Source organism: Bombina bombina, chromosome 2 (genome assembly GCF_027579735.1).
Source record: "Bombina bombina isolate aBomBom1 chromosome 2, aBomBom1.pri, whole genome shotgun sequence".
In the NCBI taxonomy this organism is placed as follows: Eukaryota; Metazoa; Chordata; class Amphibia; order Anura; family Bombinatoridae; genus Bombina; species Bombina bombina.
In genome coordinates this window covers 889,249,917-889,274,666 of record NC_069500.1, presented here as the reverse complement: position 1 = coordinate 889,274,666, position 24,750 = coordinate 889,249,917, and the positions used below count along the sequence as shown (strand labels likewise).

General features: G+C 38.4%; 1 protein-coding gene across 1 annotated transcript in view; it reads left to right on the top strand.

Moving 5' to 3' along the window:
• The first annotated feature begins 7,046 nt into the window (after positions 1-7,046).
• Positions 7,047-24,750, top strand: part of TBC1D2 (TBC1 domain family member 2) — a 236,611-nt gene continuing 218,907 nt past the window's right edge. Inside the window, exon 1 of the mRNA XM_053703232.1 lies at positions 7,047-7,563. The gene's annotated coding sequence lies outside the window, so the exon portion shown is untranslated. The remainder of the gene's footprint in view (positions 7,564-24,750) is intronic.

The window sequence follows — 24,750 nt, the reverse complement described above, 5'->3', positions numbered from 1 at the left end:
CTATTCAGGTTTGTTGGGTGGCCCCAGCGGTATTTAATGTTAGCTTTCCGGAGAGCTGAGGTGACCGGCTGGTAGGTTTTATGGTATTGCAAGGTGTGTACAGAGAGATCAGGTCACTGAATTTCTCTGACAAGAACGGTTTCTTGAACGCCGCCTGCATCAATCTATCTTTGTAGATGTAACTATGAAAGCAGATTATCACATCTCTCGGCTTATCTAACGGCACCGATCTAGATCTGAAAGCTCTGTGGGCTCTATCCATAGTGTTAACTAGGCCCTCCGGGGTACCTATGAGTTCTGCATAAAGTTCACTTAGAAAAGCTTGTAGGTCGGTTGTCTGACGATCTCCAGGACCCCTCTGAAACGTATGTTGTTCCTTCGGGATCTATCTTCAATTCCAGCCATTTTAAACTCCAATTGTGTTAGTTGTTCTGCCAGATTTTCGGTGTAGGATAGTAAGCTAGTCCGGTCAACCAACATATCATCTTGTTTGCGGTCAAGGGCGTCCACCCTTTCCCCTATCTCAGAGATATCTTTCTTCAATTCTGCAGAAGTACGCTGAATCTCTAGTGTGAAAGAGCACGTCTGATTGGATAGCATCTTCTGTAAGGTAGATTTTGTGATAAAGTGATGTGAAGGGGCCGCTGAGCGTATACTTGACTGATATGCTGCATCCAGTGATTCGGGATCACTTAGTTCCGTATTTGGATCTATGGTGGGTTCCTTCCCAGATTGAGTGAAATGATCATACACTGTCTTTTTAGCAACGGTGGGGGTCTTCACTTGTCTCCTAGAGGTATGAGGTATCTTTAGAGGTTATAAGGTCAGGTTCCTGATAAAAAAGGTAAGTTATTCAAAAGCACTGTAATATTACACTTTAGAAAGCAGGGGAGCTAAAGTAGATCACCCTACTTTACATACTGTTGCTGCGGAGCAGGGATAGGTGATGTCCCGTCGGGGCCCCTAGGTCATATTGGTTGAGTTAGTGACTAGGCAGGAAATTTTCCAATATCAGGGGAAAATAATGACTTAAAACTACCTTGAGACCAAGGGAAGGGAGGGAAAAGGGAGTTCAGACTTAAATTTTGTTAAGTTAGATTACCAGGCCTCCGACATTTCTCTTAAGCACTTAGTTTAGACTCAATTATGGGGGCTAATAAAGGCAAACCAGGACCCAAAGGGATGCCACCCAGACCCAACTAGGACCAATGTGGAGAGGTGTAGTAGGAAGGGTTACTTTCAATGAAGTTAAGTCAAACACATAAAGGGGCATTTGTGTAGAGCTTGGTACACAAAAAGATTGCCACTCGGCAAGCTCAGGCGGGCCCCCTTTCGCCTCGGGACCTATGGGGGTACGACCTGGAGGAAGGGGAAAGGGAAAGAGGAAGTGACCAGCTCAGACAAGCTGAGCTGGAAAGGGAGAAGCTAAGGGGGGGGGGCAGCAAGCAAATTCACAAATGACACCCACAGTCAGTGGCGGCTGGTGACTTTTGAAGATGGGGGAGCACTAGCCCCACCCCTTATATGTCTCCGCCCATTTTAATGTGTTTGTGTGTGTGTATATATATATACATATACACATACACACACAATGCTATATATATTGCCTTCTTATCTATATCGCGCCCTCCATACCACACACAAATTACAGATTAAAAATGTAGTAACATAAATGATTGGCGATAATTGGATTTGTGTTAATGAAAAATGTATTATAGGTTGTCATCCATTTTTTTGACTGAGTTAATAACTTTTGTTTTTTAAAATAAATGAGTTTACACAGAATACAACTTTCCTGAAGCATAAATATCCAGCATATTCAATTGAAAAACTATAAATTCCCTACATTCATTGCAGAGGCGTAACTAGAATCCACAGGGCCCAGGTGCAAGAATCCAAGCAGCAGGGCTAATAGGTTAAACAGAGGGAGTGAATTAAAACTGCAAACAGAAGGAAACTGCTTCCAATGCAGCCCTAGAACACGCATAGCTAGACCTAAGGTGGCAGACTGCTTTCTCAATAATACATATATTCTGAAAGAAAACCTGCATTTGTCCACAGTCAATACAAATAAAAGTAACTGAGATCATAGAAACACTTTAATTAATAAAGCAAGTCCATGTAATAATTATACTGACTTTTTATGTATACTAATAAACATAGGTATTCAATACTGAATGGAAACAAATGCGCTACGATCAATTATTTTAAAAAAAAACTATTTTCTTGAAGACATGTTATTTGAACGCACAGAAAGCTAAAACAATTATCATTTGCTACTGATATCAATAAATAACAAGGGCAGATATAAATAGTGTGAATATGAGCCCTGCTTAATGCACTTACAGCCTTGATGAGTTGACTTTAGCGCACTCCTTTGTGGCAGCTTCCTGCAACTCCTTCTTGCTCACAATAAGCAGTGACTGCAGGTCATTGCAGTGTTCAGCCCACCTACTCTTGTATTTATCCCACTCTGCTGGCTGCCTGTGCTTCCCCTTCTGAAACCTGCATGTGAGCTGCAGCACTACTCACGGCTCTGCACAGTGTGTACACATAAAAAGGAGCATAGGGTGATAGAATCTCAAATTCACTGTGGTGTCTTCCTTTAAATATAAACTTGTAATCTTAAAGTGGCGTTAGCAATGCTGATTATTTAAATAAACTGAAGACATTCTGTTTTTGATAAAGTTGGTCCGGTTAAATTAGGCTACATATAGGACTCAGCCGTTACATGAGTATTATAATGGGGATGCAAATCATATAAATATATAAGAAGAAAAATACTTATTATATAATTTAATAAAGGGGGAAACTTATAACTGTACTACTATACTACAGTACCACAAGTCTGTCTAAATCAAGGATTTGCTTAGCAATACTCACACAACTTGAGCTCCTCTCAGCTCAACGACTATCTCCGCAATGAGATTTTGCGCCGTTGAGCTGGGAGGAGCTTGTCGAGCATCATCACATGACTGTGAGTGATGACGCTCTTCTCTGTCACTGGCTGCTGCTGGCCTGCTGCCTGTCTCTCTCTAACACCTCCCACCCCTCGCACAGGCTGAAGTGTGCGAACAGCTTACTATGGGGATGGGGAGGCTGGGAGCTGCGCTGCAGGCAATTTTAGAATGCGCAAAGCACAGTGCCATAGCTTAGCTATCGCACGTGCGGTTAGGGCTTAGATAGAGTAAAATTTAGTACAGGGGCCAGGCTACAGGCTGTAATGCTGTATTGTGTAAAATAATATTATACTGTAACTTACTAGCTACATCATTAAATAAATGAAATTAAAAAAAGAAAATAAGTTTATATTGTATTTTTTTCTGGGGGTAAAAAAATATATAATTTTTTCAATAGGGGGCTATTGGAAAAATTATATTTTTTTTTCTGTTTTTTTTTCTTTTTCTTCTGGGATGCTGGGGGGGGGCACGTGCGAGTGTGCTCAAATGGAGGAGCCTCCACTGCCCACAGTGAGACCACAGGATAAACAAAGTGCATGGCAGGCAAGTTAGAATTACTGTACATGATATTGGTAACCTGTGGAAGCAAACTCAGTTTAAACAGTAAAATAGCACTCCTTTTTTGGCTAGGCTCCCAAAGACAATAAAGCTGATGCAGCAGCCAAAACAATAGGTCTCTGATAAGTGGGGTAAGTCAGTTGCACAACTCAGCAATTATGGTAGCTGTAGATCTTGACAAACATGGATTTATTGTGGGAATAGTGTGAGCAGCTGTTCCAATACCACCTCTTAAGGCAAGGGGACAAAGAGGGTATAATTTATGCAAATCTCAGCCGCTAGTAGAGGGTATAAACCTGCTTAAAATTAGTTAGTTGATTGCAGATCTAGCTGGGAGTAGCAGTAGAGGTCTCTCTCCTGGGAAGGTGCTCCTTCAGAGTGATGTTAGGGAAGAGGAGTTGGGGTATGACCCGTGGGCAGAGTGGGCCAATGGGAAAGGGAGGAGAGAGAATTGGAACCCCTTTCTCTTTAAAGCATGAGAGAGGGGGCAGGTAATACCAAAAAGTGATTAAAACCCTTGTATATGGGGTTATGTGGTGCTTGCAAAAATTGAGGCTTCCTGCAGTTATATGACTGTATAGTGTACAATGTTAATCTGCTAACTTGTCTGGGTCGTGGCTCAGGTACCTGGTAACCAGCAATCAAATGCACAGTTCCTGTGTCTGTAAAAAGGATGTATATTGATATGGACAAGTTCAGAGGGCCTCAACCTCCATGTTTATCTCTACTGCTTGTGCGGGCTGTAACCCAGTATGGCCCCCTGTCATGCCTTATGTAAAGCTCTGAGGAGGTAGAAAAACCCACACCTTATACCTTAATGCTGTTGTTCTCGGTGATATAGTCGCCAGGCTGGTGTCAATGTGAACTCCTTTTTCTCACTGCAGGTACACCTCGTATTGTAATGTTTCCCCTCCTCACCATCCTGTAGCCTGGGAGCAATGTCGGATGCAGGGCCAGGTTAGCCGTAGGACCCAGGAGTCTCCTCTTCTGACAAACCTGTCTGCCCTCAGTAGTTACCGAATCCGGAGCGGAGCCCCGACCCTCCGGATCGGTAATCAGCAGGTATGGGGATGCTGGTCTAGTCACCCGGCAGCATCGGTTCTGTAGGTCTGGAAAGCACCATGCTGGTAGGCCGCACTCTCTCTGTGTCGCAGTTCCGCTGTTGGAGTTAGAACAGACGGCCTCCGTGTACCGAGTGATGCTCTTATGCCTCCAGCCTTAATCAGGGAGTCGTAGCCTAAAATTTACTTATAAATTCTGCTATAAAAAGCTCTTTTATTCGTTTTAGCTGTGGAGCTCCTTCAGGATACGACCTCTCTCACTGGCGGTTAGCTCGGCCCCCTTTATTTTAATTTTAAAAACCAACACTACAGTTTATTTTGGGGGCAATTGGGGGACCTTTTTAAAATTAACCAGAGGTCTAACCTCTGGTTATGGTTAAAGGGACACTAAACCCAACATTTTTCTTTTATGATTCAGGTAGAGAATACAATTTTAAACAACTTTCCAATTTACTTCTATTATCTAATTTGCTTCATTCGTTATATATCCTATGTTAAAGAAATAGCAATGAACATGGGTGATCCAATCACACAAGGCATTTATGTGCAGCCACCAATCAGCAGCTACTGAGCCTATCTAGATATGCTTTTCAGCAAAGGATATAAAGAGAATAAAGCAAAATAGATAATAGAAGTAAATTAGAAAGTTGTTTAAAATTGCAAGCTCTTTCTAAATCATGAAATAATTTTTAAAGGTTTCATGTCCCTTTAATTTTTGGAGCGCTAATTGCTATGGCAAGCTCACAATAGCATTAACCAGCCACTTGTAATGGCTGGTTATTTAACGTGCGCCTGCAAACAGGCAAATAAACGTTAATTTAGCACTCCACTTGTAATCTAGCCCTAAATAAATGCTAGATAGAATGATACATTCAAAGAAAAGATTAGTCTAAGAATAACATGTAAATGTATTTTTTAAGTTTCATTAGCTGTTTAAATAGAGACAAAATAAGTGTAAAGTTTTAGTGTCCATAAAATAATGAGAACTGCCATAATGAGCTTGTAACTTAGGTTACCTTTTCTGTTGTGACCAATTAGGGACAGTTATAAATAGGTCACTATATTGTGCAGCCAATAGCTGTGTTGAATATAACAGTGTTCTAACAGGAACTGAAAAGCTCAGAATTGCAGAATGGAATTACAGGAAAAGGGGACAAAATAAATAATTAAAGTATATTGCAGAGTTTTTTATTTATACAACTTATTTTATATTACTATATCGAAGTGTTTATTATCCGTTTAATAATAAAAATTTATTTTTTTCTATCTGAAGAACATAGGAATGTAAAATATGTGTAAAACGCTTTTGTTTTTGCGCTTTAGATCTAAAGAGGTCGGGTAAGTGCACATGAAAACGTAGTAATGTTAAGGCGAATTATTGAAACATAATAATTATTAAAAATGATTCTAGATCCTGTAAAAAAAAATCTTAATAATCCATAGAATATATATATATAGTAAATATTTATATGAATATTTTTTTAAAATGTAGTGTTTATATGAGGGTAACTGTAATTTTAAATGTATTTTGTTGTGTTTAGTGCAACTTTTTTTAACGCATTACCCTTTACGTGAGGTTATCAGTCGCTTTAACCTGATGAGCGTGAAATGAGATTGCGCTCTTGTAACGGTATTTCAACTTGTAATATGAGCACTGTTTCTGACACGCAAAAACCCGATTTCTCTAACCCACAAGTTAAAGGGACAGTAAATTAATTATTAGACATTCATGACTTAGACAGAGCATGCAATTTTTAAAAAACTTTGCAATTTACTTCTATTATTTAATTTGCTTCCTTCTCTTGTTATCCTTTGCTGAAAGGTTTGGCTCAGGAGCAGCAAAGAACCTAGGTTCTAGCTGCTGATTGGTGGCTAGAACCAGAGGCGTAACTAGAAACCACAGGGCCCAGGTGCAAGAATCTAAGAAGGCCCCCCCACCACCCCTCCCCCCTCCAAAAAAAGGTGAATTTAATACCTTTTTTTTTTAATATATATATATTTAACACAGAAAAAAATGTGAATCAGATTACATGTCTGCAAAAGAAGGTACCCTGTGCCCACAGTCTCCACCCTCAGGGGCCCAGTTGCACCTGCGACCTCTGCACCCCCTGTAGTTTTGCCCCTGGCTAGAACCTATATCTCGATTGTCATTGGCTCTCCCCATGTTTTCAGTTAGAAACCAGTAGTGCATTGCTGCTCCTTCAAGAAATGATACCAAAAGAATGAAACAAATTTGATAATAGAACTAAAATGGAAAGTTGTTTAAAATTGTATGTTCTACCTAAATTATGAAAGAAAAATGTTGGGTTTCATGTCCCTTTAATGTGCCACTTGTCATCTAGCCCACAATAGGCTGATATTCCAACAGTTTAGCGTCCCTTTAATTACCACTTCTGTTTACTTGTTCAGAGTGCCCTTGCTTACTGTGTATTTATCTGGAATTTGCTGTTGCCATAGGTCTGTTTCTCTTACATGATTTAGCAATACAGATTAAGCCTACAGAATAGCCAGAAATATTAGGAGGACTGTTATATATAATGTTAGGAGAGATGTGTTTCCTTTCCTTTCTCTTCTCTGTTTTTACTTTCTTCTGAGCTTTTTCTGAGTTGCACAATCTTGTTCGGTAAGCACTAAAGACCTGCAACAGGCATGTTCCCTCCCCTAAGACTGGGAGGATTTCCTTAAGGGGACGTCACCTACTGCCAGTCCAGAATGGCAACATCAGATGATTGGGAAACAGACTGTGACTTTTTTACACTGCTTCTGTGCAGGCGTTTTACCCTTGAATATATGTGACAAAAAAGCAGCAGGGGAGAGATATGCCAGTCCTCAATAAATGTAATATGGAATTCAGTTGAGGAGTGCTCACTCTTGTGTAAACATGCCAAAGTGATTCACTGGTCTGTTGTGCAGACTGAAGCAACGCTAAGGAATCTATCAGGAAGTGAACAGAAACTTAGCGAAGACCAGTTGTTCTGTATAAGGTGGGTATCTATTCAAAGAGAAAGATTCTTAAACTCTGTTTGTAATAAACACAATTTGTAAATTGCTGTAACCCTGTTCTGTTATAGCCTTGTCTGTCCCAGTTTATAATATTCCTTTTTTTAAATTATGTTCTTTAGCAACATTATATCTATCTATCTATCTATTTATCTATCTATCTATAATCTATCTCTATCATGTATCATCTATCTATCATCTATCTATCTATCTATCTATCTATCTATCTATCTATCTATCTGTCCTCTCTAATCTATTTAATCTAGCTATTTTATCTATCTATCTATCTATCTATCTATCTATCTATCTATCTATCATCTATAATCTATCTATCTATAGTTCAGAGTAATTGATTTAAAATTTCTTTAATTATAGTGAATCATTTTTAAGTTCTTTTTCTATGTGCAGATGCTGTTAGCAAGTAGAGTATTTTAGCTGACTATCTAGGAATACTATTTTTCTCACTAAAGAGACACATATATAAAACATTCACTGGTTTTGCAGTTTTACACATTTGCAAGTGTTCACATTCAGGGGTATATTTAACATAGTGCGAGCGGACATGATATGATGTAGCGTATGATGTCCGCTGCACATCGATAAATGCCGACATAGTGGTGCAGAGTCGCAAGTCTTAAAATTACATTGTCTAATGAATTTTGGGCTAGATTACAAGTGGAGCGCTAAATTATCACACTCCCGCAAATGAGCAAATTTGCCCATTTTCGAGCTCGAGAGAAATAACTAGCCATTACAAGTGGCTGATTATTGCTACCGCGAGCTCGATGTAGCAATTAACGCTCAAAAAATTAACCAGAGGTCGGACCTTAATTTTCTAAAATGCCCCAAATGCCCTCAAAATACTGGACATTGTAGTTTTTTATATTCAAAAAGTAGCTTTTTAAAAAAATAAAAAACAACTGCACTAGGCAGTTTTGGGGTTTTAAAGTTGGTGGGAGTGGGGTGTTAGAAAAAAAAGGGCACTTTTTAAGTGCCATTACATATTAACACATAAATATATACAGTATATGTATATTAGCTTATACATATATATTTAAAAATGCTGCCCATCGCTGCGCTTACTTACCCCCTTTCGCTGTGCGAGGTTCTAATGCCATCTCTGACGGCATCAGAACAAGACTCCCATAGGAGCATATGGAAGCACGCTTTTGTGAGCACAATGCTTCCTAGCAATGCGATCACAAGCTCGTGTTCACATTGCACTTAAAGTGTCAGTAAACCTAAAAAATAATGTTATATAATTTTGCACATAGTGCAGAATTATATAACATTATTTAAGTGCTATAGTTATAAATGCCTTTTTTCCCTTTTAATATTTGAAAAATATGGCGCTTTTACAGACCCGCTCTCTGCTGAGCGGGTCTGTTTTTATTACTCAGCGCATCGGGCCAGCTGTATAGTCACAGCCCGGCCCGACCGCGCCATAACATTAAGTGAAGCTCGCTCCTGCTCTGTCTGACAGCAGGAGCGAGCTTCACTTAATGTTATGGCGCGGTCGGGCCGGGCTGTGACTATACAGCTGGCCCGATGCGCTGAGTAATAAAAACAGACCCGCTCAGCAGAGAGCAGAGAGCGGGTCTGTAAAAGCGCCATATTTTTCAAATATTAAAAGGGAAAAAAGGCATTTATAACTATAGCACTTAAATAATGTTATATAATTCTGCACTATGTGCAGAATTATATAACATTATTTTTAAGGTTTACTGTCCCTTTAACTTGTAATACCAGTGCATATTATTGTGTTCTTGTATTACAAAGTGGACGATATTTAGCGCTCCACTTGTAATCTAGCCCTTTGTGTTTAAAGTGACCATAAAGTCAAAATTAGGATTCAAATAGAGCATGTCATTTTAAACACTTTTACAATTTACTTATTGTCTAATTTGCAGAAGTGAATTGCGGATCCTTCAACAAAGAATAACAAGAGAATTAATCAAATTTGATTTTAGAAGTTAATTGGAAAGTTGCTTAAAATGGTATGCTCTATCTGAATCATGAAAGAAAAATGTTCATGCCCCTTTGGATTAAATGGACATTAAATACCTTGATATTTTGTATTATAATGTGTTACTTATGTGTGTTTTAAAAAGTCGCTTGTCTATTTTATGCTAAATATGTAAAAAGAAAAACATTATAAGTATATATTATTTGTGTGACATTGGCCATGTATATACAACACTCCATTTTGACAAGACAAATATGAAGTGTAAATAAAAGTGCATTTTAAAGTGTATAGAACAAAACAGGATACTGTGAGTATGGTATTTTTTTTTTGTGAGCTAATGGTTTGAGCTGTTCTCCAATCAGTGCTCTAGCCGTATGGCACTTTTATTGTAGCTAGACCGCCGATTGGAGAAAAGTTTAAATCAGCTCACAAAAAAAAACAAAAAACTTTTGAAGTGGGCGTCCAAAGCGCTGGGTATTTTAGCACTACTTTAAAAAGGAGGTTAAAGTGCATCTTCATTACAACTGATGAATTAAATGCCATAAAATATTGCTAACATTCTGGATCTGTTTATCTAAAGAGGAAGTTTACCATCACTTTAAAGAAGGCACTGTGAACACATCCAAAAACTAACAGATTCTAAAATTACATTTAGGGGTTGATTTATCAAAGGCTTCACAAGCCTTTCGACCCACTATGGCTGCAGGTTCTCACAAGAGAATCTGCATGCCGTATTTAACAAGCAGCAGTCATCAGACCGCTGCTTCCCAATCTTTTGCTACCTCTAAAGTGGCGAAATTCAATCTCCACGGTTTATTCCGACCGGGGAGATTGACAGCTCCTGCCAGCGCGTGATTGGCTTTGCGTGGGCAGAGGGCAGGATTGCAAGCAAGAGCAAAATATTCAGCCATAGGCAAGCTGCGGCAGACATGGGCAGGTATGTCCGCCCCTGTCCTCCACAGCGTGATAAATCGACCCCTTAGCCTTAAACTGACATAAGGGTAATACTTTGCTTAGGTGTTGTAAAAAGGCTACTTTTAGCATTTGTCTTTTTAAATGTCAAGATCAGCACCATTTACATGTGCAGTTTACCCAAGCACTTATAGGTACGCTTGTTCCATGATGCCCTGTGCACACAGCATAACTACCAATCAACACCCCCAGTAACCTCACATGCACTTGTTGCTGATCTTATTGTTGAAAAATAAGCTAAATTAATCTCTGTCTTTCTTTCTGTTTTTCCCCACATGCTTTGCAGTACAAAGTGCCTTAAAGGGACAATATACAAAATATTTTCTTTCATGATTCAGATAGAAGTAAATTGAAATGTTGTTTAAAATTGCATTCTCTATTATCTAATTTGCTTCATTCTTTAGATATTTGTTGAAGAAATAGCAATGCACAAAGGTGAGCCAATCACACGAGGCATCTATGTGCAGCCACCAATCAGCAGCTACTGAGCCTATCTAGATATGCTTTTCACCTCAATGATATCAAGAGAATGAAGCAAATTAGATAATAGAAGTAAATTAGAAATTTGTTTAAAATTGCTTGTTCTATCTGAATCATGAAATATTTTTTTTTTTTGGGTTTAATGTCCCTTTAAATAAATGCTCTAGAGCTGTATAGCCCAGTACACATGTGACTTACATTCCTCTTTAAAGGAAAGGAATGGAAAGGTCACAGGATCAGAGAAATAAATAGCCATGAAGGATAGGTGAAGGATTTTATAATGTATTTGGCACTTAAAGGGACAGTAAACACCTTGAGATTTTTATACAAAGAGTCTGCAGCTGATAGTTAAGAATCAGCTGTATCAGACCGCTGATTCCTAACCTGTAGTCCATGAGGCCTATTTACCAAATGTCTGTCGGACCTGATCGCCAGAAACACGGGCCCTCAAGCTCCATACGGAGCTTGATTAATGGGCCTCCATATGTTAGCTTGTGAATTAAAATCCCACCAGGTGGCAACATGGCACATGCAGATGCTTATGTGATGTTAAATATGGGCAGAGTACTTCTGACTGCGAACCTAGACGGACAGGTTCACAGAAAGCAAACCTTCTCTGTCCAGGCTTTGATAAATGGGGGCCACAATGTTTAGTTTTGTGTAGTAAAACAACTTTGCATTATACTTTCTCATATCTCATCTTGGATGTCCTCTCACTACCTTAAGCTAAATCTCTCCAAAACTGAACTCCTTATTTTTCCCCCTTCCTCCAAAATCTCCACCCCCCAATTTTCTATAACTGTTGATAATTCCATCATTACCCCTACCCCGCATGCCCGATGTCTTGGGGTCACACTTGACTTGACTCAGACCTTTCCTTCACTCCTCACATTCAGTCCTTGGCTAAAGCCTGCCGCTTCCACCTTAAAAAATCTCTAAAATTAGACATTTCCTTACACAAGACACAACTAAGATTTTAATCCACTCTCTCATCCTTTCCCATCTCGAATACTGCAACTCTGTCCTCTCTGGTCTACCTAGCTGCCGCATAGCTCCTTTACAATACATAATGAATTAAACACAAAATCCTCACGCTGACATATAAAGCCCTCAACTGCACTGCTCCCCACTACATTTCCGACCTTGTCTCCAGATACTCTCCCTCCTGTCCCCTTCGCTCTGCTCATGATCTCCTACTCTCCTCTTCTCTTGTTACTTCCTCACATTCCCGTTTTACAGGACTTCTCCAGACTGGCCCCCATCCTGTGGAACTCCCTGCCTCGCTCCACAAGACTCTCCCCTAGTTTTAACAGCTTCAAGCACTCCTTAAAGACTCTACTATTCAGGGATGCATACAACCAACACTAACCTTTCCTATCTCCATCGCTTTCCCCTTAGAATGTAAGCCTATGAACCCAGGTGTTTGTAGATCACCTTCATAGGAGCCGACTACAAAAGTGCAACTCTCGGCAGGGCCCACTACCCATTTGATCCCTATAAATTTTATCCTGTAGTGTATACCAACTATGTTTATAGCGCTGCAGAATCTGTTGGTGCTCTACAAATACCTATTAATAGTAAATAATAATATTAATACTTTCATTTTTTATTTTACCCCCCTTTTTACATAATTTGTGTCTAAAAATAGTGGCTTTACTAAGTCTCAGGCTTGGGAAAAGCACTCTGCTGACTTCACAAGGCTAACCCTGCTACATATTGTTTCCTAATTGTCTTTAACTGATAACAACTGCAAGACGATGCACTTTACACTAACGTTTTGATGGAAGCTAGCCTTCTTGTATTTAGATTCAAGCCCAGATTGACTCCTCCAAATAAGGGAAGTGGTAGGTGTAGTTTGTCCATTTAAAAAGAATTGCAGCAAACAAGTTGTTAATTTGTTTTAAAAATGTATTTTAAAGAAAGACAACAGAAATGTCTTGTAATTATAAAGTGGTTACCGTCAGTTGAGAATATTTAGCAGGGAAGTAGAGGGCTTGAAATTGGAAGAGAGGATTCATTTTGAATAATTTGCAGGATTTGGGAGGTAGGTGGGGAAACAAGAAAACCAACATAGCATCGCAATTGTTACTACACTGCACTTCATTTTTAGGTATAACTCACTGCCTGAAGTGATCTAACTCTTCACACAGGCCACGCCACTGAATAGTTAATTTTTTACTTCTAAGCCAGAAGCCATCAGTGCCGGATTGGCCCACCGGGATGCCAGGAGATTTCCTGGTGGGCTGGCGCCACAGTGCTACATTCTGGCTAGAAGTGCAGAGGGAGTCTCCCAGCCAGGACACGGAGCAAGCCTTGTGCGTACCAGATCTTTTGAAGAGGATTTTAGTCAAGACATAGGACAGTCAAGTCAAAGCTAAACTTTCATGATTCAAATAGAACATGCAGTGTTAAATCTTTCAAATTGAAGTCTATTATCTAATTTGCTTAATTGTGTTGGTATCCTTTTTTTAAAAGCATACTTAGGTAGGCTCATGTGAACTACTGGGAGCTATCTGCTGATTGGTGGCTGCACATATATGGTCTTGTCATCGACTTGCCAAATGCATTGAGCTAGTTCCTAGTTATGCACTGCTGCTCCATCAACAAAGGATATTTCAAGAGAATAAAGCAAATTTGATAATAGAAGTAAATAAGAAAGATGTTTAAAATGGTATGCTCTGCCTGAATCATGAAAGAAAAAAACATAATTTATGTAAAAACTTACCTGATAAATTAATTTCTTTCATAGTGGCAAGAGTCCATGAGCTAGTGACGTATGGGATATACATTCCTACCAGGAGGAGGCAAAGTTTCCCAAACATCAAAATGCCTATAAATACACCTCCCACCTCACTCATACCTCAGTTTAACGTATAGCCAAGAAGTGAGGTGTATAAAAAGGAATAAAAAGCATACAAAAAGAGGAACTGGAAAAAATAATGTGTTTTATACAAAAAAATCATAACCACAAAAAATAGGGTGGGTCTCATGGACTCTTGCCACTATGAAAGAAATTAATTTATCAGGTAAATTCTTACATACATTATGTTTTCTTTCATGTAAGTGGCAAGAGTCCATGAGCTAGTGACGTATGGGATATAATACCCAAGATGTGGAAGTCCACGAGTCACTATAGAGGGAGGGATAAAATAAAAACAGCTATTTCCATTGAAAAAATTAAATCCCCAAAAATATTTAAATTTTCTTAAAAATGTCAAGAAACCTCACATCAAAGGCATTAGAATCAAGCTGAGACAACTGCCTGAAGAACTTTTCTACCAAAGGCTGCTTCCGAAGAAGCAAACACTTAAAAATGGTAAAATAAAGTAAAAGTATGCAAATTAGACCAAGTTGCAAATTTGATCAACTGAAGCTTCATTCTTGAGAGCCCAAGAAATGGCAACTGATCTAGTAGAATGAGCTGTAATTCTCTGAGGTGGAGACTGCCCCGCCTCCAAATAGGCTTTGTGAATCAAAAGTCTCAACCAAGAAGCCAGAGAAATAACAGACGCCTAGATTTGGAGTTTTGCGGCTAAGGGGGTGCGTTAGCTACGCGTGCTTTTTTCTGGCCGCACCTTTTAAATACCGCTGGTATTTAGAGTTAACAGAATGGCTGGGTTTTCAGTGCGTTAGGCTCCAAAAAGGGAGCGTAGAGCATAATTTACCGCCACTGCAACTCTAGATACCAGCGGTGCTTACGGACGCGGCCAGCCTCAAAAACGTGCTCGTGCACGATTCCCCCATAGGAAACAATGGGCTGTTTGAGCTGAAAAAAAACCTAACACCTGCAAAAAAGCCGCGTTCAGCTCCTAACGCAGCCCCATTGTTTCCTATGGGGAAACACTTCCTACGTCTGCACCTAACACTCTAACATGTACCCCGAGTCTAAACACCCCTAACCTTACACTTATTAACCCCTATTCTGCCGCCCCCGCTATCGCTGACACCTGCATATTTTTTTTAATCCCTAATCTGCTGCTCCGTAAACCGCCGCTACTTACATTATCCCTATGTACCCCTAATCTGCTGCCCCTAACACCGCCGACCCCTATATTATATTTATTAACCCCTAATCTGCCGCCCCCAACGTCGCCTCCACCTAACTACACTTATTAACCCCTAATCTGCCGACCGGACCTGAGCGCTACTATAATAAATGTATTAACCCCTAATCCGCCTCACTCCCGCCTCAATAACCCTATAAGAAATAGTATTAACCCCTAATCTGCCCTCCCTAACATTGCCGACACCTAACTTCAAGTATTAACCCCTAATCTGCCGATCGGAGCTCACCGCTACTCTAATAAATTTTTTAACCCCTAAAGCTAATTCTAACCCTAACACTAACACCCCCCTAAGTTAAATATAATTTTATTCTAACGAAATAAATTAACTCTTATTAAATAACTTATTCCTATTTAAAGCTAAATACTTACCTGCAAAATAAACCCTAATATAGCTACAATATAAATTATAATTACATTGTAGCTATTTTAGGATTAATATTTATTTTACAGGCATTATTTTAACCAGGTACAATAGCTATTAAATAGTTAATAACTATTTAATAGCTAAAATAGTTAAAATAATTACAAAATTACCTGTAAAATAAATCCTAACCTAAGTTACAATTAAACCTAACACTACACTATCAATAAATGAATTAAATAAAATACCTACAATTATCTACAATTAAACCTAACACTACACTATCAATAAATTAATTAAATACAATATCTACAAATAAATACAATGAAATAAACTAACTAAAGTACAAAAAATAAAAAAGAACTAAGTTACAAAAAATAAAAAAATATTTACAAACATTAGAAAAATATTACAACAATTTTAAACTAATTACACCTACTCTAAGCCCCCTAATAAAATAACAAAGCCCCCCAAAATAAAAAAATGCCCTACCCTATTCTAAATTAAAAAAGTTCAAAGCTCTTTTACCTTACCAGCCCTGAACAGGGCCCTTTGCGGGGCATGCCCCAAAGAATTCATCTCTTTTGCCTGTAAAAAAAAACATACAATACCCCCCCCCCAACATTACAACCCACCACCCACATACCCCTATTCTAACCCAAACCCCCCTTAAATAAACCTAACACTAAGCCCCTGAAGATCTTCCTACCTTGTCTTCACCATGCCAGGTTCACCGATCGGTCCAGAGTCTTGATCCAAGCCCAAGCGGGGGGCTGAAGAGTGACGTCCATCCTCGGGCTGAAGTCTGGATCCAAGCGGCGGCTGAAGAAATCCATCATCGGGCTGAAGTAGGAAGTCCATCATCGGGATGAAGTCTTCTATCAAGCCGCATCTTCAATCTTCTTTCTTCTGGAGCGGAGCGGAGCCATCTTCTTTCCAACCGACGCGGATCCAACCTCTTCAACCGACGCCTACTCGCCGAATGAAGGTTCCTTTAAGGGACGTCATCCAAGATGGCGTCCCTCGAATTCCGATTGGCTGATAGGATTCTATCAGCCAATCGGAATTAAGGTAGGAAAATTCTGATTGGCTGATGGAATCAGCCAATCAGAATCAAGTTCAATCCGATTGGCTGATCCGATCAGCCAATCAGATTGAGCTCGCATTCTATTGGCTGATCGGAACAGCCAATAGAATGCGAGCTCAATCTGATTGGCTGATCGGATCAGCCAATCGGATTGAACTTGATTCTGATTGGCTGATTCCATCAGCCAATCAGAATTTTCCTACCTTAATTCCGATTGGCTGATAGAATCCTATCAGCCAATCGGAATTCGAGGGACACCATCTTGGATGACGTCCCTTAAAGGAACCTTCATTCGGCGAGTAGGCGTCGGTTGAAGAGGTTGGATCCGCGTCGGTTGGAAAGAAGATGGCTCCGCTCCGCTCCAGAAGAAAGAAGATTGAAGATGCGGCTTGATAGAAGACTTCATCCCGATGATGGACTTCCGACTTCAGCCCGATGATGGATTTCTTCAGCCGCCGCTTGGATCCAGACTTCAGCCCGAGGATGGATGTCACTCTTCAGCCCCCTGCTTGGGCTTGGATCAAGACTCTGGACCGATCGGTGAACCTGGCATGGTGAAGACAAGGTAGGAAGATCTTCAGGGGCTTAGTGTTAGGTTTATTTAAGGGGGGGTTTGGGTTAGAATAGGGGTATGTGGGTGGTGGGTTGTAATGTTGGGGGGGGTATTGTATGTTTTTTTTTACAGGCAAAAGAGATGAATTCTTTGGGGCATGCCCCGCAAAGGGCCCTGTTCAGGGCTGGTAAGGTAAAAGAGCTTTGAACTTTTTTAATTTAGAATAGGGTAGGGCATTTTTTTATTTTGGGGGGCTTTGTTATTTTATTAGGGGGCTTAGAGTAGGTGTAATTAGTTTAAAATTGTTGTAATATTTTTCTAATGTTTGTAAATATTTTTTTATTTTTTGTAACTTAGTTCTTTTTTATTTTTTGTACTTTAGTTAGTTTATTTCATTGTATTTATTTGTAGATATTGTATTTAATTAATTTATTGATAGTGTAGTGTTAGGTTTAATTGTAGATAATTGTAGATATTTTATTTAATTAATTTATTGATAGTGTAGTGTTAGGTTTAATTGTAACTTAGGTTAGGATTTATTTTACAGGTGATTTTGTAATTATTTTAACTATTTTAGCTATTAAATAGTTCTTAACTATTTAATAGCTATTGTACCTAGTTAAAATAAATACAAAGTTGCCTGTAAAATAAATATAAATCCTAAAATAGCTATAATATAATTATAATTTATATTGTAGCTATGTTAGGGTTTATTTTACAGGTAAGTATTTAGCTTTAAATAGGAATAATTTATTTAATAAGAGTTAATTTATTTCGTTAGATTTAAATTATATTTAACTTAGGGGGGTGTTAGTGTTAGGGTTAGACTTAGCTTTAGGGGTTAATACATTTATTACAGTAGCGGCGAGATTAGGTCGGCAGATTAGGGGTTAATAATTGAAGTTAGGTGTCGGCGATGTTAGGGAGGGCCGATTAGGGGTTAATACTATTTATTATAGGGTTATTGAGGCGGGAGTGAGGCGGATTAGGGGTTAATAACTTTATTATAGTAGCGGTGAGATCCGCTCGGCAGATTAGGGGTTAATAAGTGTAGGCAGGTGGAGGCGACGTTGAGGGGGGCAGATTAGGGGTTAATAAATATAATATAGGGGTCGGCGGTGTTAGAGGCAGCAGATTAGGGATACATAAGTATAACCTAGGTGGCGGTCGGCAGATTAGGGGTTAAAAAAATTGAATCGAGTGGCGGCGATGTGGGGGGACCTCGGTTTAGGGGTACATAGGTAGTTTATGGGTGTTAGTGTACTTTAGAGCACAGTAGTTAAGAGCTTTATAAACCGGGGTTAGCCCAGAAAGCTCTTAACTACTGACTTTTTTCTGCGGCTGGAGTTTGGTCGTTAGATTTCTAACGCTCACTTGAGCCACGACTCTAAATACCGGAGTTAGAAAGATCCCATTGAAAAGATAGGATACGCAATTGACGTAAGGGGATCTGCGGTATGGAAAAGTCGCGGCTGGAAAGTGAGCGTTAGACCCTTAACCCCTTAATGACCGGACCATTTTTCAGTTTTCTTACCCTTAATGACAATGGCTATTTTTACATTTCTGCAGTGTTTGTGTTTAGCTGTAATTTTCCTCTTACTCATTTACTGTACCCACACATATTATATACCGTTTTTCTCGCCATTAAATGGACTTTCTAAAGATACCATTTTTTTCATCACATCTTATAATTTAATATAAAAAATATATAAAATATGAGGAAAAAATGGAAAAAAACACACTTTTTCTAACTTTGACCTCCAAAATATGTTACACATCTACAACCACCAAAAAACACCCATGCTAAATAGTTTCTAAATTTTGTCCTGAGTTTAGAAATACCCAATGGTTACATGTTGTTTGCTTTTTTTGCAAGTTATAGGGCAATAAGTACAAGTAGAACTTTGCTATTTCCAAACCACTTTTTTTCAAAATTAGCGCTAGTTACATTGGAACACTGATATCTGTCCGGAATCCCTGAATATCCCTTGACATGTATATATTTTTTTTTAGAAGACAACCCAAAGTATTGATTTATGCCCATTTTGGTATATTTCATGCCACCATTTCACTGCCAAATGCGAGCAAATAAAAAAAATTGTTCACTTTTTCACAAATTTTGTCACAAACTTTAGGTTTCTCACTGAAATTATTTACAAACAGTTTGTGCAATTATGGCACAAATGGTTGTAAATGCTTCTCTGGGATCCCCTTTGTTCAGAAATAGCAGACATATATGGCTTTGGCGTTGCTTTTTGGTAATTAGAAGGCCGCTAAATGCAGCTGCGCACCACACGTGTATTATGCCCAGCAGTGAAGGGGTTAATTAGGGATCTTGTAGGGACCTTGAAGGGTTAATTTTAGCTTTAGTGTAGTGTAGTAGACAACCCAAAGTATTGATCTAGGCCCATTTTGGTATATTTCATGCCACCATTTCACCGCCAAATGCGAGCAAATAAAAAAAAAAGTGACATTTTTCACAATTTTAGGTTTCTCACTTAAATTATTTACAAACAGCTTGTGCAATTATGGCACAAATGGTTGTAAATGCTTCTCTGGGATCTTCTTTGTTCATAAATAGCAGACATATATGGCTTTGGCGTTGCTTTTTGGCAATTAGGAGGCCGCTAAATGCTGCTGCGCACCACACTTGTATTAAGCCCAGCAGTGAAGGGGTTAATTAGGTAGCTTGTAGAGAGCTTGCAGGGTTAATTTTAGCTTTAGTGTAGAGATCAGCCTCCCACCTGACACATCCCACCCCCTGATCCCTCCCAGACAGCTCTCTTCCCTCCCCCACCCCACAATTGTCCCCGCCATCTTAAGTACTGGCAGAAAGTCTGCCAGTACTAAAATAAAAGGTGTTTTTTTTTTGTTTTTTGTTTTTTTTAATTATTCAGCTGTGATGGACCCCTGCCTTAACCCCCAACCTCCCTGATCCCCCCCAAACACCTCTCTAACCCTCCCCACCTACCTAATTGCCACCATCTTGGGTACTGGCAGCTGTCTGCCAGTACCCAGTTTTCCCCCCCAAAAAAAGTGTTTTGTTGTTTTGTTACATGTTTTATTTTTTCTGTAGTGTAGCTGCCCCAACCATCGCTTCCAGCACTCTCTAAGACAACTGACGTACCAGGTACGTCCATTGTCACTAACTGCAAGTTTTTGCAGGACGTACCTGGTACGTCAGTTGTCATTAAGGGGTTAAATGACTGACTCTAAATACCGGCGGTAGCCCAAAACCAGCGTTAGGAGCCTCTAACGCTGGTTTTCACGGCTACCGCCAAACTCTAAATCTAGGCCAGAGGCTTTCTGACCTTTCCTGGAGCCAGAAAAAATAACAAATAGACTAGAAGTATTTTTGAAAACTTTTTTTTTTTTTTAATATTTATTTATAACCAGTAGTGTATAATACATCCAACAAAATAAGGTAATAAGAGACAACAATACATTTCCAATTTTGCGCCACGCAGGGCCAATAATACAACCTCCAAAAAAAAAAAAATTAAAATACATGAGAGAGCAAAAAGAAAAATTATATTTATTGGCGATCCATACTTTTTTGATCGTTAACCAGGGCCCTTCATTCTTTATTTCTTTATACACACTACTGTTTTTATACTATTTTTGACTCACAGCTCTACACACACACCCCCATACACACTACAAAAAAAAAAAAAAAGAAAAAAAAAAAGAAAAAAAAAAAGAAAAAAAAAAAGAAAAAAAGACGCCCCCCCTCCAAAATACTACTTATGTATCTTTTGTAAGGTCCTATCTCAGTTAACTCCTTACCTCCCCCCATTGGTAAGGTATCCTCTCTTCCGCCACCAAAGTTAAGAAGGGTATTAGATTTTTTAGAGGGGAAATAAATTGCCTTTGCATATCTAATGGCCAATCCAAGAGTAGTTTTAACCACTTATTGAAAAACTTCCTGAGATTTGTCTCCTTTCTTAAATTATTATCATAAAGTTCTATTCTCATTTGTAGATAAATTAATCTAATAAACTCCCCTAACACAGGGGCTCTTCTTCTTTTCCAATTTTTAACTATTAAATTTCGTGCTAGCATTATACCGGTGTTAACTAACTGCCTCTCTCCTGGTTCTAACAAGCCTTGATACAAAAAAAAGATTATACATGGAGTAAATTCAATCCGTGGCCCCACATATTTGTTTAACCAATAATTCACCTTGGCCCAGAATTGTCTGATTTTGGGACATAACCACAAACAATGCAATAGGTCTGCTCTCCCAGCACTACACTTATAACAACAAATATTCAACTCTGCACTTGCCCACTTATTTAGCCTATCCGGCGTTAAATAATAATTGTTGATAATTCTCCAATGCGTTTCCCTCCAACTAATTACTGTCGTTGCTGACATACTTAAACTAATGCTTTTCACAACCTCTTCTTCCTGAATATTTGGAACATACTTTTGAAGCTTCTGTGTAATTTCCCTAATATGTTTGGACCCTAGATTATCAAATAGAATATTATGCCAGTATTTTAATGATCTGATGCCTGCTTTATACAAATTGAGTCCTGCCTCCAACTCTTGTAAGTCCCATCCTAGCTCACTTGATTGAGACAGTGTTGTCATAAAACTTCTAACTTGCAAATAGGCATAAAAAATCTTTTGAGGTAACTGAAACTTTTTTGCTATATCACCATACAGTTGTAATTTATCTGTACCAGATATCAAAAGTTGTGCAAAATATAATATTCCTTTTGCATACCATTCTCTAAAAACTATATTATCTTGCCCTGGAGAAAAATCAGGGGTTCCGATGATCGGGAGATATCTGGATTTTCTAAAATCCACCCCCATTAAATTACAATATTTTTGCCAGGCCAGAATAATATTTGAAATTGTTGAAAGTTGTTTAATATTCTCCGGCAATTTTGCATAAGTATGATGTAGGGCAGATTTTAAGTTAAAAGGTCTTATTAATTCTGTCTCTAAATCATAATATGTAATATATATCGCGCCTCCAGTAACCAGTCTAAGGCATATTTTATCATCGCTATCCAATGATAGTAGCGTAGGTTTGGTAGAGCCATTCCCCCATATTTTTTAGGTATGGTTAATCTGTCTAAAGATATCCGGGGTCTCATCTTTCCCCAAATGAAATTGGTGCATGCCTTATTATATTTGATAATATCCTGCCTTGTAATAAATAAAGGTATATTTTGAAGTAGAAACAATAGACGCGGGAAAATAATTGTCTTAATAAGCATGATTTTGGCTGATAATGAAAGAAAATATATATTCCATCTCTGCAATTCAGCGTGGAAATTAACAAAATAGTCAGCATAATTGAGATTGTACCACCCACTTGGATCCTTTCCCAAAATGATTCCCAAATATCTGATATGGGCTACTTCCCTATACGGGTGTTTACTATAACTATTTTTATTTTTATTGATCCATAATATTTCTGACTTCTGTAAATTTACTTTATACCCTGTAAATTTACTAAACTGATTGATAATCTCCAAGCTTATTGGGATACTTAACCTAGAGTTGCTAAGAAAAAGAATAACATTGTACGCATATAATGAAATAACTACCTTGTGATCTCCTAACTTGATACCCTCTAACCTCTCCCTGAAATAAATTGCCAGAGGCTCTAGAGCGATATTAAAAAGAAGTGGGGATAGTGGGCATCCCTGTCTGGTTCCTTTTTGTAAGGTAATATATGGTGTGAACCCCCCATTTACTAATACTTGTGATCTTGGTGATTTGTATATCAAGTTTACCAGATTACCCGAAAACCCAAAATGTAATAGAGAGGTCGTCAAATGATCCCAGATTATTGAATCAAACGCGTCTATTGTGATTAAGGCATAATCTACTTCATTCTGTATCCCTGTTCTATGTAATTTATTATAATAATGCTCAATTGTTAATAAGACCCTGCGTATATTCCTCGCTACATTCCTCCCCGGCATAAAACCCGTCTGATCAGGGTGAATTATGTCTCCAATTACTTTATTCAGCCTCTCTGCAATGATGTTCATTAACAGTTTATAATCGTTATTAAGTAGAGATATGGGTCTATACGAACCCATATCTTCTGATAGTTTACCCTTTTTATGAATCAACGTGATTACTGAATCCGCAAAATATACAGATTTCATTCTATCATGGACAAAATATAAATTAAATAACTCTGTTAATATATCAGCTATATCTATTTTCAATATTCTATACCACTCTGCCGAAATGCCGTCTGGACCTGGTGCTTTCCCGATCTTTATTCTATCAATAGCACCCTTGACTTCCTCAATATGAATTGGTAGGTTCACTTGCGCCAATTTCTCACTATCAAACTTTGGAAGCTTAATCTTTTCCCAGAAAGACTCTTTTGCCTTAACATCTAAATCCCCTAGAGCATAAATATTCTAATAATATTTAAAGAAGGCCTCCCGGATTTCAAGCGATTTGGTATATACTTTATTATTATGTTTTATTGACATAATCATATTTTTACTTTTCCTGAAATTTCTAATTTTAGTCAAATTTTTAGGTGATATGCCCTGCAGGCCCTGCCAATAATGCCTATTCGTAATATCCTCCATTGCCCATTTTTTATTCATAAAGAAGTCTCGCTCTTCCCTGGCATTTCTATATTTATCCCATGAAAACCTATCTGGCTTTAAAATAGTATTTTTGAAATCTTAAGTAGCATCGACATATTTCAAAGCTTTTACCACATCCAAAGAATGTAAAGACATTCCAAGAGTATTCTTAGGATTAGAACACAAAGAAGGAACAACAATTTCCTTATTGATGTTGTTAGAATTCACAACTTTTGGCAAAAATTTAAATGAAGTCTGCAAAACAGCTTTATCTTGATAGAAAATCAGATAAAGAGACTCACGAGAGAGAGCAGACAATACAGAAACTATTCAAACAGAAGAGATAGCCAAAAGAAAAAACACTTTCCAAGAAAGTAATTAATGTCCAGAGAATGCATAAGCTCAAAAGGAGGAGCCTGTAAAATCGTCAAAACCAAAATTGAAACTCCAAGGAGGAGAAATAGATTTAAAAACTTGTTTAATAAAAATCAAAGCATGAACAAAACAGTGAATATCAGGAAGTTTAGCAATCTTTCTATGAAATAAGACAGAAAGAGCAGAAAATGTGTCCTTTCAAAGTATTTGCAGACAAAACCTTATCCAAACCATCCTGAAGAAACTGTAAAATCCTAGGAATTCTAAAAGAATGCCAAGAATAATCATGATTTGAACATCATGAAATATAGGTTTTCCAAACCCATAAAAAAATCTCCTTGAAACAGACTTACAAGCCTGTATCATAGTGCTAATAACTGAGTCAGAGAAACCTCTATGACTAAACACTTAAGAGTTCAATTTCCATTCCTTCAAATTTAGAGATTTGAGATCCTGATGGAAAAACAGCCCATTAAACAGAAGATCTGGCCAAATGGAAGTGGCCAAGGCTGGCAACTGGACAACCTGACAAGGTCTGCATACCAAAACCTGAGAGGCCAAGCTGGTGCTATCAGAAACACATAAGATCGTTCCATTATGATCTTGGAGATCACTCTTAGAAAAAGAACCAGAGGCAGAAAAATGTAAACAGGTTGGTAAAAACCAAGGAACTACTAGAGCATCCACTATCTCCGCCTGAGGATCCTTGGACCTGGAAAGGTATCTGGAAAG